This window comes from Rutilus rutilus, assembly GCF_951802725.1.
Source record: "Rutilus rutilus genome assembly, chromosome: 4".
NCBI lineage: Eukaryota > Metazoa > Chordata > Actinopteri > Cypriniformes > Leuciscidae > Rutilus > Rutilus rutilus.
Window position 1 is genome coordinate 5220278 of NC_140212.1, and position 16039 is coordinate 5236316.

Here is a 16039-nt window from a genome sequence, read left to right on the forward strand (position 1 = left end):
ATCGTGAGTGAGTCAATCAAAAAGATTCATCTCGAGCGATTCATTCATGACATCGCCCCGACTCTCATGTAGCCTACGCGCCAAGGAGCGCTATGAAATAACGATTTAATTTTTGTCTCATATATAAATACAGTATGGCTTCAGAATACTTTAAATATAGTAGGCTATTAGCCTATATAGTAATACTGACACATTTTATGGTGTTTTTTTGGAGCAATCACCCTCATTCACCTTAAAGGGATAGTTCACTCAACAATATTTATAATTTACTCACCCTCATGTTTTTCCAAATCTGTATGAGTTTCTTTCCTCTGTTGAACACAAAAGAAGATATTTGAAAGAAAGAATGTTGGTGACCACTGACCAGACAGTTGACGACAGGAAAACAAGTAGGCTACTATGGAAGTCTATGGGTGTCGTCAACTGTCTGGTAACCAACATTCTTTCAAATATCTTCTTTTGTGTTCAACAGTAGAAAGTAACTCATACATGTTTGGGACTTGAAGGTGAGTAAGTAACTATCCCTTTAATAGTCCAAAGTTTTAGGTCATCTGCTTTTTTATGTTATCTAGTTTTCAAGTTTTCTATAGCCTAATCTTTTCGAATCTAGTTTTATTTGATATATGGCTTTATTAGTATTATATTGTGAATGCACTTTGTTAGTTTTATTTGAGTAAATAGATTAAAAGCATTTTAGTAAAAAGTAAATGAATATAGCCTGTTCAATCAGTCAATGCAGAACACACACACACACACACACGAGCAATAAAAACTGTTAAACTTTATTGTTATCAGTCTCAAAGTAGCTTTACAAACTGCTGATTTAGAACAGGTTTATTTCGCTACATAATTGTAAAACACGGTGCCTTTGTTCAGATAACAATTTACCCTGAAAGACCCATTTCGCACCGCTTTGCTACACGTGCCCAAACGATTGTCACGACTTAGGTCTCTGTCCCACACCTCCACCCTCAGGTTTTGATTTGCTCTGCAATTTGGGAAGTTGAATTGTACAGACCATGTAGGATTAGCAGTGTTCTTGATAAATTCTGTCTGCCCCCCAAAAGTAGAGCCACACCAGACCTTGGCGTATGGATCAGGTTTGTTTCCTAAAGCATCACCGCTGAGGTCTCTGGCATGTAAGCCAAACACCCGAACAGCAGCACTGGCAGAGTCCAGCTGAGACGCCAGCATCAGCACAGCCAGAGACACCAGCCGAAGATCATAAAAGACCGCCATATCTGTCCGAAAGAATACAGGTTTAATTATAGAGATGTATGACACAAATATTGAAATGTAAAAATAATATCTCTGTCTTCAAAGTGTTAAGAAGCTGAAGTGTGATTCAGTGTTAAAGATGCCTTACCTTGCTTGTATTAGATTCAGTATGTATGTTTCCTGATCCTCACAACCTTTTATAAAACTATACAGTCATAAAAGTCTTCCAAAGGTCATCAACAGGTGGTTCAATAACCTGCGTATCTGTGTTGTTTCCGCATTGACCTAGTGACATTTGTCAAGATGCCAAGAGTGTAAATTTTTTATTCCAAGTCAAGTCAAGTCACATTTATTTATAGCGCTTTTTACAATACAGATTGTTTCAAAGCAGCTTTACAGAGATAACAAAAATAATGCAAAAAAGTTTGTTTCCAGAAGAAAATAGCATCACAGTCCAGCTTAAGTAAGTTCAGTGATGTTTCATTTTTGTTTTAAAAACGTTATTAATTTAGTTCATTTATATATATAGCCACTAGTCAAGATCGAAGTCATGCCGGCATAATCCAAGTAAGCATAGAAGCAGTGCATTAAAATAATGTAGTTCGCAGTCCTACAAAGGCACAAAACACTGAACCAATGATGTACAAGAGTGTCCATTATAAAGAAAATCAATAATTCTTAGAAATTAACTATTTGATGCTGGTTTATTTTTTAAAAAAAATTTTAAGAAAAGTTTACATCTAATGACCCTAAAAAGTAGCCTATGTGCTGCAACCATATAAAAAATCCCAAAACAAACCAAACTGTATTTTCAAAAATGCTTTAAACACACACACACACACACACACACACACACACACACACACACACACACACACACACACACACACACACACACACACACACACACACACACACACTTTTGTGGTCAACAGAAGAAATAAACTCATATTTGTTTGGTACTTGAGGGTGAGTAAGTAATAAAAAAAATCATTTTTGGGTGAACTATCCCTTTAATTGTCCACATTTTTAAGTCATCTGCTGTTTTTCTAAGGATCAAGTGACAGACAGAGACTTTCTTCTCCTTTTGGTGGCTAATCATTTAGGAATGCATTTAAGTATACACTTCCCATTCACTCAAAACAAATATTTTTGCCTCTTGTTCAATTTAATTAATAAAAATAAGCTAAAGCAACCAGATTTTTTTTAAACATTTTGTTACAACTTAATTAAATTGTGTTCAATAAACCTAATATATTTAAAACTTTTTACTTTTTTTCTAATTGAGTTTTACTTAATTACTTTGACAACTAACCGGGGACTGGATCTATAGTTCTTCAGTAAATGGAAAGATGTTGTTAGTTAATTTTATTGTTTAATGTTCAGTTATGTTAGAAAGTTAGAGGACTTTCTGTAATCTTTTTGATTTTTGTGGTTACCATTATCCAGAAGAGTGGTCACTGTGTTTAGTCTGCGGGCACTCAGTATACATTATGTATACATCAAATCTCACACTTAAACCTACATTATTAAAATGTATTGTAACTGTAAAAACATAAGATTGGAAGTAACTGTATAAAGTCAAGTTAGCTAAAATTATATTGATGGCAATTTTATTGACAGGGCAAAAATTAAGTGCAGGTAATCACAATTACAAAACAATTCATTGAAAAAAAAAAAATGTTGGAAACATGTAATTCAATTTTGTGGAAGAGTTTTCCTCAATTTAATTAGGTTGGGTCAACAGCTTGTTTTTTTGAGTGTATGCTTCCTGATCCTCACAACCTTTATAAAACTATACAATCACAAAAGTCTTCCAAAGATCATCAACAGGGTTCAGTAACCTGCGTATCTGTGTTGTTTCCGCATTGACCTAGTTACATTTGTCAAGATGCCAAGAGTGTAAAAATTGTATCCCAAGTAAGCATAGAAGCAGTGCATTAAAATAATAGTTCTCAGTCCTAGAAAGTTACAAAGGCAGAAAACGCTGAGCCAATGATGTACAAGAGTGTCCATTATAAAGAAAATCAATAATCTTTTAAAATATGTTGTTTAAACATGTTGCATTCTTAGAAATTAACCATTTGATTAGGTTAGGTTAGGTTAGGTTAGGTTAGGTTACTTTATTGGTACCCGTAGGTAAACTAGTTTTACAGTCTAAGAGGCAGGGCATCCTTAAAACATTGTTGACCACAACATAACATGCAACACTCAAAACATTAAAACATATAAAAACAAGTAGTAAAAGTAAAAAAAAAAAGAAAAAAAGTTTACATCTAATGACCCTAAAAAAGACATGTGGTGCAACCATACAGTAAAACAAACAAACAAACAAACCGTATTTTCAAAAATGGTTTAAATATATCACCCTCATTCACCTTAAAGGGATAGTTCACCCAAATATTTTTATAATTTACTCACCCTCATGTTGTTCCAATTCTGTATGAGTTTCTTTCTTCTGTTGAACACACAAAAAAGATATTTTAAAAGATGTTGGTAACCAGACAGTTGACGACAGGAAAACAAGTACTATGGAAGTCTATGGGTGTCGTCAACTGTCTGGTAGCCAACATCCTTTCAAATGTCTTCTTTTGTGTTCAGCAGTAGAAAGTAACTCATACATGTTTGGGACTTGAAGGTGAGTAAGTAATACATTTATTTTTTATTTTTGGGTGAACTATCCCTTTAATAGTCCACATTTTTAAGTCATCTGCTGTTTTTATCTTAAGGATCAAGTGACAGACAGAGACCTTCTTCTAGTTGGCTCATCATTTAGGGATGAATTTAAGTATACACTTCCTGATCCTCACAATCTTTATAAAACTATACAATCACAAAAATCTTCCAAAGATCATCAACAGGGTTCAATAACATGCGTATCTGTATCTGTGTTGTTTCCGCATTGACCTAGTTGCATTTGTCAAGATGCCAAGAATGTAAATTTTTTATCCCAAGTAAGCATAGAAGCAGTGCATTAAAATAATAGTTCTCAGTCCTGGTTTCATTTTTTATACTTTAGACAATTTTTATGAAAAGTTAATGAGTTAAATCTATTGACCCTAAAAAAGTAATGTTTTTTTCAAAGACATGTTTGGTACTTGAGGGTGAGTAAGTAATAAAAATAAAAAGAAACTTGTTTTATATAATCCATACAAAATTTTTTTACTGTATGGTTGCACCACATTACTTTTTTAGGGTCATTAGATGTAAACTTTTCTTTAAAAAATCTATGAAAAAAAAAAAAAAGAAGATTCCAGCATCTAATAGTTAATTGTGAAGAATGCAACACGTTTAAACTACATATTTCAAAGATTATTGATTTTCATTATAATGGACACTCTTGTACATCATTGGCTCAGTGTTTTCTGCCTTTGTAACTTTGTAGGACTGAACTATTATTTTAATGCACTGCTTCTATGCTTACTTGGGATACAATTTTTACACTCTTGGCATCTTTACAAATGTCACTAGGTCAATGCGGAAACAACACAGATACACATCTTATAGAACCACCTGTTGATGACCTTTGGAAGACTTTTATGACTGTATAGTTTTATAAAGGTTGTGAGGATCAGGAAACATACATACTGAATCTAATACAAGCAAGGTAAGGCATCTTTAACGCTGAATCACACTTCAGCTTCTTGACACTTTTAAGACAGAGATATTATTTTTACATTTCAATGTTTGTGTCAGACATCTCTATAATTAAACCTGTATTCTTTCTGACAGATATGGCGGTCTTTTATGATCTTCGGCTGGTGTCTCTGGCTGTGCTGATGCTGGCGTCTCAGCTGGACTCTGCCAGTGCTGCTGTTCGGGTGTTTGGCTTATATGCCAGAGGCCTCACTGGTGATGCTGCTGGAAACCCTCCCGATCCATACCTCAAGGTCTGGTGTGGCTCTTCTTTTGGGGGGCAGACATCTTTTATCAAGAACACTGCTAATCCTATTTGGAATACAGAATTCTACTTCCCAAATTGCAGAGCAAATCAAAACCTGAAGGTGGAGGTGTGGGACAAAGACCTGAAATATGATGATCATTTGGGCACGTGTAACAAACTGGTACGAAATGGGTATGTCAGGGATTATTGTCATCTGAAAAAAGGAACCATGTTTTACAGTTATGATGCGAAATAAACCTGTTCTAAATCAGCAGTTTGTAAAGCTACTTTGAGACTGATAACAATAAAGTTGAACCGTTTCTATTGCTCGTGTGTGTGTGTGTGTGTGTGTTCTGCATTGACTGATTTAATAGCCTATATTCATTTGACTAAAATGCTTTTAATCTATTTACAAAAAAAAAAACTAAAAAAAAAACTAACAAAGGGCATTCACAATATTATACTAATAAAGCCATATATCAAATAAAACTAGATTCAGTGTGAATTGAGAAGCAGAGGCAACTAATACTTGAGACTTCAGTAGGGATAAGTTGATTCAGAATCACCTCTCATTCTCAAATGTTTGTGTCATATCAACCTTGATTCTCTTCCTGCTCAGAGATTTGTTTCCCAAATACAGCAAGTGACAAATTCCCCCATTAGTGCAAATCACACATTTTATACTTGTAAAGATTAGCATTTTGCACATGTATTTCTGCTTTAGAACGGGTAGTGTATACTTAAATGAATCCCTAAATGATGAGCCAACTAGAAGGTCTCTGTCTGTTGCTTGATCCTTAAGAGTAAACAGCAGATGACTTAAAAATGTGGACAATTAAAGAGAGAGTTCACCCAAAAATTAAGTTTTTTTATTACTTACTCACCCTCAAGTAGCAAACATGAGTTTCTTTCTTCTGTTGAACACAAAAGAAGATATTTGAAAGAATGTTGGTTACCAGACAACCATATAGGCACCCATAGACTTCCATAGTACTTGTTTTCCTGTCGTCAACTGTCTGGTTACCAACATCTTTTCAAATATCTTCTTTTGTGTTCAACAGAAGAAAGGAACTCATACAGATTTGGAACAACATGATGAGAAAATGATAAATATTTTTGGGTGAACTATCTCTTTTTCAGAAGTTTCAGAAGGGCATTCTGACATTCGTTCACACATTTTAAGTGCAGCAAGGATCCTGGGCCTTGATACTCAGGAAGAAGCTCCAGCCCCAACACAAGGTGTATGGATGGGTATTTCCGTGCACAGCCTACTGTGTCTATTCACACTTCACACCCTCACACTTTCCTCGTTCAGAACCTTGGGGGAATGAGAGAAGGCGAGCTAGGGGTTACCGATTCCATGATCAAGGCACCAGACCGTTTTACCAGGCTCCCCAAACTGACCAGTCTCACACTCCAGTCAGGGGAGGATCACTTAAGAGACGTACTACCAGAGGTTTCAAACCCCAGGGAAGCCAGGCATAGCAGTCCCAGAGTTGCTGGAGAATGCTCCCAATTATGCCTGGACAGTTGGGAGAAGGCAACATCAGATCCTTGGGTTCTAGATACAATCAATACAGGATACAGGAAAATACAGGTTCTGATGACATTCTTCTTGCACATAGGTCTACAGCCTACTTCTAGAATATATATTTTTTTGTAGGCTAAGTTATACATATGCCATCATCATCAATGTCATAATATGTCTTTGTTTTGCATTTTGTGATGTTTCCACAGTATATTCATCATCATGTAAAATCTGTCTTAGATTCGATGAGAGAGCTGAATTTACTGTAAATAAACTGGATCAATAGATTCATTGAAATGATTCATGAGCGATGAATGATTCATTCACAACAAATGTTTTGTTTGTTTTATTGCCTGTTTAGAGCTTGGCAATTCCAGGAATCATTAAAATTTCCACAGAAAAAAAAAAATCATCAAAGGAGCAAGAGATCTTTTATTGTAAATGGATTAACAATTATGTACATTTGATGTATACTACACTTTCTATAGCATACAATGTAGAGTAAAATACTAATGTTTACAAGTATGAAAAGTGTTATGTGGCGTGATGTGCAGGTTATGGGGAATTTATCGCTTGCAACAATCTGTGAGAAGAGAAGCAGTGTGTGACCCTGGACCACAAAACCAGTCACATGGGTCACAATTTTGAAATTGAGATTTATACATCACATGAAAGCTGAATAAATAAGGTTTGTTAGATTAGGACAATATTTGGCCGGGATACAACTATTTATACATCTGGAATCTGAGGGTGCAAAAAAATCTAAACATTAAGAAAATCGCCTTTAAAGTTCTCCTTTTTTTTTTTGACGATTGTGCTGCATTCACTTACAAAAATAAATGTTTTATATATTTACGGTAGGAAATTTACAAAATATCTTCATGGAACATGATCTTTACTTAATATCCTAATGATTTTTGGCATAAAAGAGAAATCGATAATTTTGACCCATACAATGTATTGTTGGCTATTGCCACAAATATACCTGTGCGACTCGTGACTGGTTTTGTGGTCCAGGGTCACATATGGTAAAACCATTTAATGAAGTGCAAAAATTAAAACTAGATTCAGTGTGAACTGAGAAGCAGAGACAACCTTGATTTATGACTTTCATTTGTGTTTTTATGTTGTTGTTATAAAAGCATTTCACTAAAGAAGAAAAGTATGTTAGCTGTAGATTTTAATGAACATATTAATGCAAAACATACACATTATATTGCATATAGCTAAACTTTATTTATTTATTGTTTCAAAGCTGTCTAGAAAAGGTTTATTGTTTCAACTCGTACTTGTAAAACAGAGTTCCGCTGTCCAGATAACAAGTAACGGAGAAAGTCCCATTTTTCACGTGTGTGGTACATGTGCCCAAGTGATCATCAAAATTCAGGTCTTTGTCCCACACCTCCAGGTGCAGGTTTTCATATAGATTGCAGTTTGGGAAGTTGAACTGTGCAGACCATGTAGGTCTATTGTTATCCTTGTGAAATTCTGTCTGCCCCCCAAAAGCAGAGCCACACCAGACCTTGACATATGGATCGGGAAAGTTTCCAAAAGGATCACCGGTGAGGTCTCTGGCATGTATGCCAAACACCCGAACAGCAGCACTGGCAGAGTCCAGCTGAGACACCAGCATCAGCACAGCCAGAGACACCAGCCGAAGATCATAAAAGACCGCCATATCTGTCTGAAAGAATACAAGTTCAGTTATAGAGATGTATGACAAAACATTGAAATGTAAAAATAATATGTGTCTTAAAAGTGTCAAGAAGCTGAAGTGTGATTCAGTGTTAAAGATGCCTTACCTTGCTTGTATTAGATTCAGTATGTATAATTCCTGATCCTCACAACCTTTATAAAACTGTCCAATCAAAAAAAAAATTCCAAAGATCATCAACAGGTGGTTCAATAACCTGCGTATCTGTGTTGTTTTCACATTGACCTAGTTACATTTCTTTAGATGCCAAACGTGTAAAAATTGTATTCCAAGTAAGCATAGAAGCAGTGCAAGCCAATGATGTACAAGAGTGTCCATTATAAAGAAAATCAATAATCTTTGAAATATCTTATTGATAAAATATTTTAAATGTGCTGCATTCTTAGAAATTAACTATTTAATGCTGGTTTAATTTTTTTTTTTTTTGACATTTTTTAAGAAAAGTTTAAAAAACGTATTTTCAAAAATGCTTATATATATATATTTGGTTGGACCACATTTAATTTGGCAGACAAAAGCCTTTTAAATATGCCTTTTTAAATATTTTGTATATGTACATGGCCATGGGTGTTTGTAACAATTAAAAGTACATAGCAAAAGGATATGGAACTGCAATTGCCTCAATTCATTGATTGCGGGTCCGACTCAGAATCCAATGTTTTACCAATATGAAGAGGAGGGTCTTATCTCAAGGAAAAGAAATACTGCATGTACACATCTGGAAGGACGAGGCACAGAGTGCATGTGCACACATGGGGCCCTATTTTAACGATCTGAAACGCAAGTGTCAAAGCGCAAAGCGCAAGTAACTTTGTGGGCGGGTCTTGGCGCTGTTGCTATTTTCCCGGCGGGATAAATGACTCTTGCGCCTGGCGCAAATCTAAAAGGGGTTGGTCTGAAGTAGCTTCATTATTCATAGGTGTGGTTTGGGCGTAACGTGAAATAAACCAATCAGAGCGACATCTCACATTCCCTTTAAGAGCAGGCGCGCTTGTTCTAAAGCGAATTCCTATTATAACGGCGGATTTGCCAGACGCGCGTCAGGAGCGGTTCACAGCCGAGGAGACCGACGTTCCCGTCAGGGACGTTGGGGATGGAGAAACACACCCAAATTAACTTCGGTTAAACAGGCGTATGATAATTTGGGTAAATGTGTAAGCTAGATGTATGCTTTTATAATAAACTATCTATCTATCTATCTATCTATCTATCTATCTATCTATCTATCTATCTATCTATCTATCTTTCGTAATAATGTATGATTTGCAAAAATGATAACTGCTGCGTCTGTGTGTAGATGAGAGAATCAAAGTGTATGCGCATTGTGCACACGCTACATTGATTAAGGCCAAGCATGCACCCTTAAAATAGCATATTAATAACATGCGCAACGCGCCACTGACTTTAAACTGTTTTTTTTTCGGTTAGTGGCGCAATTGTTTTCTAAACCTGTAAAATAGCATGAGGGAACGTTTGCGCCGGAACCGCCCCGGGGAGCGCAAGTGTATTTCTTAGTTAACCGACGTGCTTCTGTGGAGGGAAAAGTCCGCTTTGCGCGGGTGCAAAATAGGAATGATACATGCGTCCGTGTACAAAGTCAATTGCGCTGGGTGCAAGATAGGGCCCATGGTGTCATTCACACCTTTATCATATATATGCAAATAACCCATCCTAAAATGGTAGGGTGCAGTGTTGTATAAAGTATTAATACACTAACCATACTCTTTGTACATCAGATGCAGATTTGCTAGTATAAACAAATAATTATTGGACATTCATGACATATTGAAGGTGGGCACAAATAACACTCTGAAATGGATCACTGATAATACAGATTGCAGTATTTAGCTCATGAGAGACATAATAAAGTAACTGAAATTAAATGCACTTATGTATCAAAACTACGTCATCAGCTCTATTGCTCTAAACTGCATGATAACTAATCCAGGATCCAGTATGAATTGATAAAGAGAAGCAAACTTGATTTATTTAAATGACTTTTATTAAGTTTACAAATAAGGTAACAAATGCTGTTTTATTGGAGCGCAAAGCGCAGTTTTATATGAAGCTTGAACATCCTATACTTAGTGCAAAACAGACAGTTAAACATTGCAGATGATTCCCTACTTGTTTTTGTTTGGTTTTCATTTTAAGGAATTTTTTTATTTTTTTCATTTTGTACAATGTTAAATATCATACGGAGAAAAAAAAAAACCACTTAATGAAAGTCGCCAGAAGAAAATCCAGAGACTCAAAAGACAGCAAAACAAGCGGATCAGATTGCAGTAAAAAACAAAATAACTTAATGACAGGTCAGTAGCATTAAGTAAACATTGTTCTGTTGTATTTCTTTCCACAGGAGAGCGACTAGAAAGGAGGGTTTCATTCAATAAGATCCTTTTTGAGTGAGTTTGTGTGCATTTTTTCTGTGTAACTGAAGTATCATGCAAAAAAAAAAAAAAAATTTTTATAATCACAATGTGTATCGATACTGAATGGCTCATTCGCACATCAGCATGCTACAAACACAATTTCTTTCAAAGTAAAGTGAAGGATAAAGAAAAAAAGAGGTTTTTGTATTTTTCAAGGTGCTGTTATCATTTACATCAGAGGTCAGAGGTGAATCTCATTTAAATGTTGAAGGTCCTGCACTGCAGTTACATTAGCGCCCTCTACAGTCGAACGGGACGACCTGTTTCTTACAGCGAGAGCAAATTAACACTTGTATCTGGGACAGGGACATGGCACTCAGAAGGTAGTATTACAGATTTCATTAGTCTGAACACTGAGCGGGTGGGACCTCTTTGTTAAAGACCTTTTGATGTGTTCACAGTTTGAACGAACCGAACGACGTAAAGTGGGTAAAAAACGAGCCGTCTACGGGTAAAGCATTGTGTTCTGAAGGAACTGAGCCAGTGGAGGGCGATACTGACTGTTCTTCTTTGAGCACATAGACATGGTGGAAGCCATTTGAATGGTAGTTGAGGCCTAAGGGCAGTGATGGCCTTGACTAGGTTTTTGATACGTGGACTGTGTGAGTGCATCAAGTTAACCACACACCTTGATCCATATGTTGAGCCATCAAATAAAAGCAATTAAAAAGAGTTTGTGCATTCTCATCGATGCCCCACAGTGATTATTATTTAACCAGTTCTTAAGAAACTTCATAACAAATGGTCTGAACCAATCATTCACATTTCCACAGAAAAAGAGCAAGAACAAGAGACCATTTCCATTTTCAAAGAACAAGAGACCTTTTATTGTAAATGGCTTATCAATTATGCACATTTGATGTATACTACACTTTCTATAGCATAAAATGTAGAGTAAAATACTCATGTTTACAAGTATGAAAAGTGTTATGTGGCGTGATGTGATGTGCAGGTTATGGGGAATGTACTGCTTGCTCCAATCTGTGAGAAAAGAAGCAGGGCTATATGGTAAAACCATTTAATGAAGTGCAACAATTAAAACTAGATTCATTGTGAACTGAGAAGCAGAGACAACCTTGATTTATGACTTTCATTTGTATTTTTATGTTGTTGTTAGTAAAAGCATTTAACTAAAGAAGAAAAGTATGTTAGCTGTATATTTTAATGAACATATAAATGCAAAACATACACGTTATATTGCATATTGCTAAAATGTCAGGCTAGTTACAGTTTGTTTCAAAGCTGTTTGGAAAAGGTTTATTGTATCAACTCGTACATGTAAAACAGACTTCCGCTGTTCAGATTACAAGAAACTGTGAAAGTCCCATATTCCACCTGTCTGGTACACGTGCCCAAGTGATCATCAAAATTCAGGTCTTTGTCCCACACCTCCAGGTAGAGGTATTCATATGGATTGCAGTTTGGGAAGTTGAACTGTGCAGACCATGTAGGTCTATTGTTATCCTTGTGAAATTCTGTCTGCCCCCCAAAAGCAGATCCACACCAGACCTTGACATATGGATCGGGAAAGTTTCCAAAAGGATCACCGGTGAGGTCTCTGGCATGTAAGCCAAACACCCGAACAGCACCAGCAAAGTCCAGCTGAGACACCAGCATCAGCACAGCCAGAGACACCAGCCGAAGATCATAAAAGACCGCCATATCTGTCTGAAAGAATACAGGTTCAATTATAGAGATGTCTGACACAAATATTGAAATGTAAAAATAATGTGTCTTAAAAGTGTCAAGAAGCTGAAGTGTGATTCAGTGTTAATGCCTTACCTTGCTTGTATTAGATTCAGTATGTATGGTTCCTGATCCCCACAACCTTTATAAAACTGTCCAATCATAAAAGTCTTCCAAAGGTCATCAGCAGGGTTCAAATCCCATGCGTATCTGTGTTGTTTCCGCATTGACCTAGTTGCATTTGTCAAGATGCCAAGAGTGTAAAATTTTTTATCCCAAGTAAGCATAGAAGCAGTGCATTAAAATAATGTTTTAATGTTTTAAAATAACTTTTAAACATTTCTAAGGAAAAGTTTAAAAAACGTATTTTCAAAAATGCTTATATATATATATACACACATACATACATACACACACAGTGGGGAGAACAAGTATTTGATACACTGGCGATTTTGCAGGTTTTCCCACTTACAAAGCATGTAGAAGTCTGTCATTTTTATCATAGGTGTACTCTTCAACTGCGAGTGACAGAATCTAAACAAAAATCCAGAAAATCACATTGTATGATTTTTAAGTAATTCATTTGCATTTTATTGCATGACATAAGTATTTGATCACCTACCAACCAGTAAGAATTCCGGCTCTCACAGACCTGTTAGTTTTTCTTTAAGAAGCCCTCCTGTTCTCCACTCATTACCTGTATTAACTGCACCTGTTTGAACTCGTTACCTGTATAAAAGACACCTGTCCACACACTCAATCAAACCGACTCCAAACTCTCCACAATGGCCAAGTCAAGAGAGCTGTGTTAGGACATCAGGGATAAAATTGTAGACCTGCACAGGCTGGGATGGGCTACAGGACAATAGGCAAGCAGCTTGGTGAGAAGGCAACAACTGTTGGCGCAATTATTAGAAAATGGAAGAAGTTCAAGATGACGGTCAATCTCCCTCGGTCTGGGGCACCATGCAAGATCTCACCTCGTGGGGCATCAATGATCATGAGGAAGGTGAGGGATCAGCCCAAAACTACACGGCAGGACCTAGTCAATGACTTGAAGAGAGCTGAGACCACAGTCTCAAAGAAAACCATTAGTAACACACTACGCCGTCATGGATTAAAATCCTGCAGCGCACGCAAGGTCCCCCTGCTCAAGCCAGCGCATGTCCAGGCCCGTCTGAAGTTTGCTAATGACCATCTGAATGATCCAGAGGAGGAATGGGAGAAGATCATGTGGTCTGATGAGACAAAAATAGAGCTTTTTGGTCTAAACTCCACTCGCAGTGTTTGGAGGAAGAAGAAGGATGAGTACAACCCCAAGAACACCATCCCAACCATGAAGCATGGAGGTGGAAACACCATTCTATGGGGATGCTTTTCTGCAAAGGGGACAGGACGACTGCACCGCGAGATCTTTGCCAACAACCTCCTTCCCTCAGTAAGAGCATTGAAGATGGGTCGTGGCTGGGTCTTCCAGCATGACAACGACCCGAAGCACACAGCCAGGGCAACTAAGGAGTGGCTCCGTAAGAAGCATCTGAAGGTCCTGGAGGGGCCTAGCCAGTCTCCAGACCTGGACCCAATAGAAAATCTTTGGAGGGAGCTGAAAGTCCGTATTGCCCAGCGACAGCCCCGAAACCTGAAGGATCTGGAGAAGGTCTGTATGGAGGAGTGGGCCAAAATCCTTGCTGCAGTGTGTGCAAACCTGGTCAAGAACTACAGGAAACGTATGATCTCTGTAATTGCAAACAAAGGTTTCTGTACCAAATATTAAGTTCTGCTTTTCTGATGTATCAAATACTTATGTCATGCAATAAAATGCTAATTAATTTCTTAAAAATCATACAATGTGATTTTCGTTTTAGATTCCATCACTCACAGTTGAAGAGTACCTATGATAAAAATTACAGACTTCTACATGCTTTGTAAGTAGGAAAACCTGCAAAATCGGCAGTGTATCAAATACTTGTTCTCAGCACTGTATATATATATATATATATATATATATACTCTCCGAAACGGTAGGAAATTAAATTAGATTTAATAGAGGATTTTAACTGTGACAAGATGATTGACAGGGCAGTTTACGTGACAGGATGCACGCGACAGATCCATCCGATAAAGATGACGAAGTAGTATGTCCCAAAGCTTGCCTACTTTTTTGCTACACATTCAAAAGTAAATACCTTTTCTTCACAAAAAGAGTACATACTTTTATGGCGTAGTGTAACTTGTGGCGTAGTGTAACTTAATGGGGACGCAGCATATGGCTTTACACGATGACGATCGCTCTGATTGGTTTTAGGTCTATCCAATTGCGCCCAGAGGCATTTGAGCGACGTCCGTTGGTGATGCCCCTTTGGAAATGAGTTATTAATGAAGCTTTGCCAGACCATAGCCCAGTTACTACTGAGAATGGTCTGGTTTTAACCAGGTTTTAACCAGGCTACTTTTAAATATGAATAAGCAGTGAAGAAGTTTTGTATATTTGCATGGCCATGGGTGTTTGTAACAATTAAAAAGTACATAGCAAAAGGATATGGAACTGCAATTGCCTCAATTCATTGATTGCTGGTCCGACTCAGAATCCAATGTTTTACCAATATGAAGAAGAGGGTCTTATCTCAAGGAAAAGAAATGTACTGCATGTACACATCTGGAAGGACGAGGCACAGAGTGCATGTGCACACATGGTGACATTCACACCTTTATCATATAGATGCAATTAACACTCAATATGTCCTGAAATGGTAGGGTGCAGTGTTGTGTAAAGTATTAATACACTATTTTATCCCCCAAAAAAACTCACCATTCTCTTTGTACATCAGATGCAGATTTAAAATTCAAAATAATTATTGGACATTCATGACATATTAAAGGTGGGCACAAATAACACTCTGAAATGGATCACTGATAATACAGATTGCAGTATTTAGCTCATGAACTGAAATTAAATGCACTTCTGTATCAAAAGTACGTCATCAGCTCTATTGCTCCAAACTGCATGATAACTAATCCAGGATCCAGTATGAATTGATAAGCAGAAGCAAACTTGATTTATTTAAATTACTTTTATTAAGTTTACAAAAAAGGTAACTAATGCTGTTTTATTGGAGCGCAAAGCGCAGTTTTATATGAAGCTTGAACATCCTATATTTAGTGCAAAACAGACAGTTAAACATTGCAGATGATTCCCTACTTGTTTTTGTTTGGTTTTCATTTTAAGGAATTTTATTTTTTACATTTTGTACAATGTTAAATATCATACGGAGAAAGAAAAAAAAACACTTAATGAAAGTCGCCAGAAGAAAATCTAGAGACTCAAAAGACAGCAAAACAAGCGGATCAGATTGCAGTAAAAAAACTAAATAACTTAATGACAGGTCAGTAGCATTAAGTAAACATTGTTCTGTTGTATTTCTTTCCACAGGAGAGCGACTAGAAAGGAGGGTTTTATTCAATAAGATCCTTTTTGAGTGAGTTTGTGTGCATTTTTTCTGTGTAACTGAAGTATCATGCAAAAAATTGTTTATAATCACAATTAAAATAATTGTTATAATCACAATGTGTATCGATAC

General features: G+C 36.7%; 2 long non-coding RNA genes across 3 annotated transcripts; both read right to left on the reverse strand.

The window, feature by feature from the left end:
• Positions 1–761: 761 nt before the first annotated feature.
• LOC311289528 lies at positions 762–1429 on the reverse strand. The gene is made up of 2 exons (XR_014627138.1): positions 1367–1429; positions 762–1241 (listed from the first exon to the last, which is right to left on the reverse strand). It is a non-coding gene; the product is annotated as an uncharacterized lncRNA (long non-coding RNA).
• Positions 1430–7791: 6362 nt separating this feature from the next.
• Positions 7792–8563, reverse strand: LOC311290112. Of its 2 annotated transcripts, none has more exons than XR_014627326.1 (2): positions 8432–8563; positions 7792–8309 (listed from the first exon to the last, which is right to left on the reverse strand). It is a non-coding gene; the product is annotated as an uncharacterized lncRNA (long non-coding RNA). The 2 variants fall into 2 exon arrangements; XR_014627327.1 differs by having other exon boundaries at positions 7792–8313.
• Between the last annotated feature and the right edge of the window lie 7476 nt (positions 8564–16039).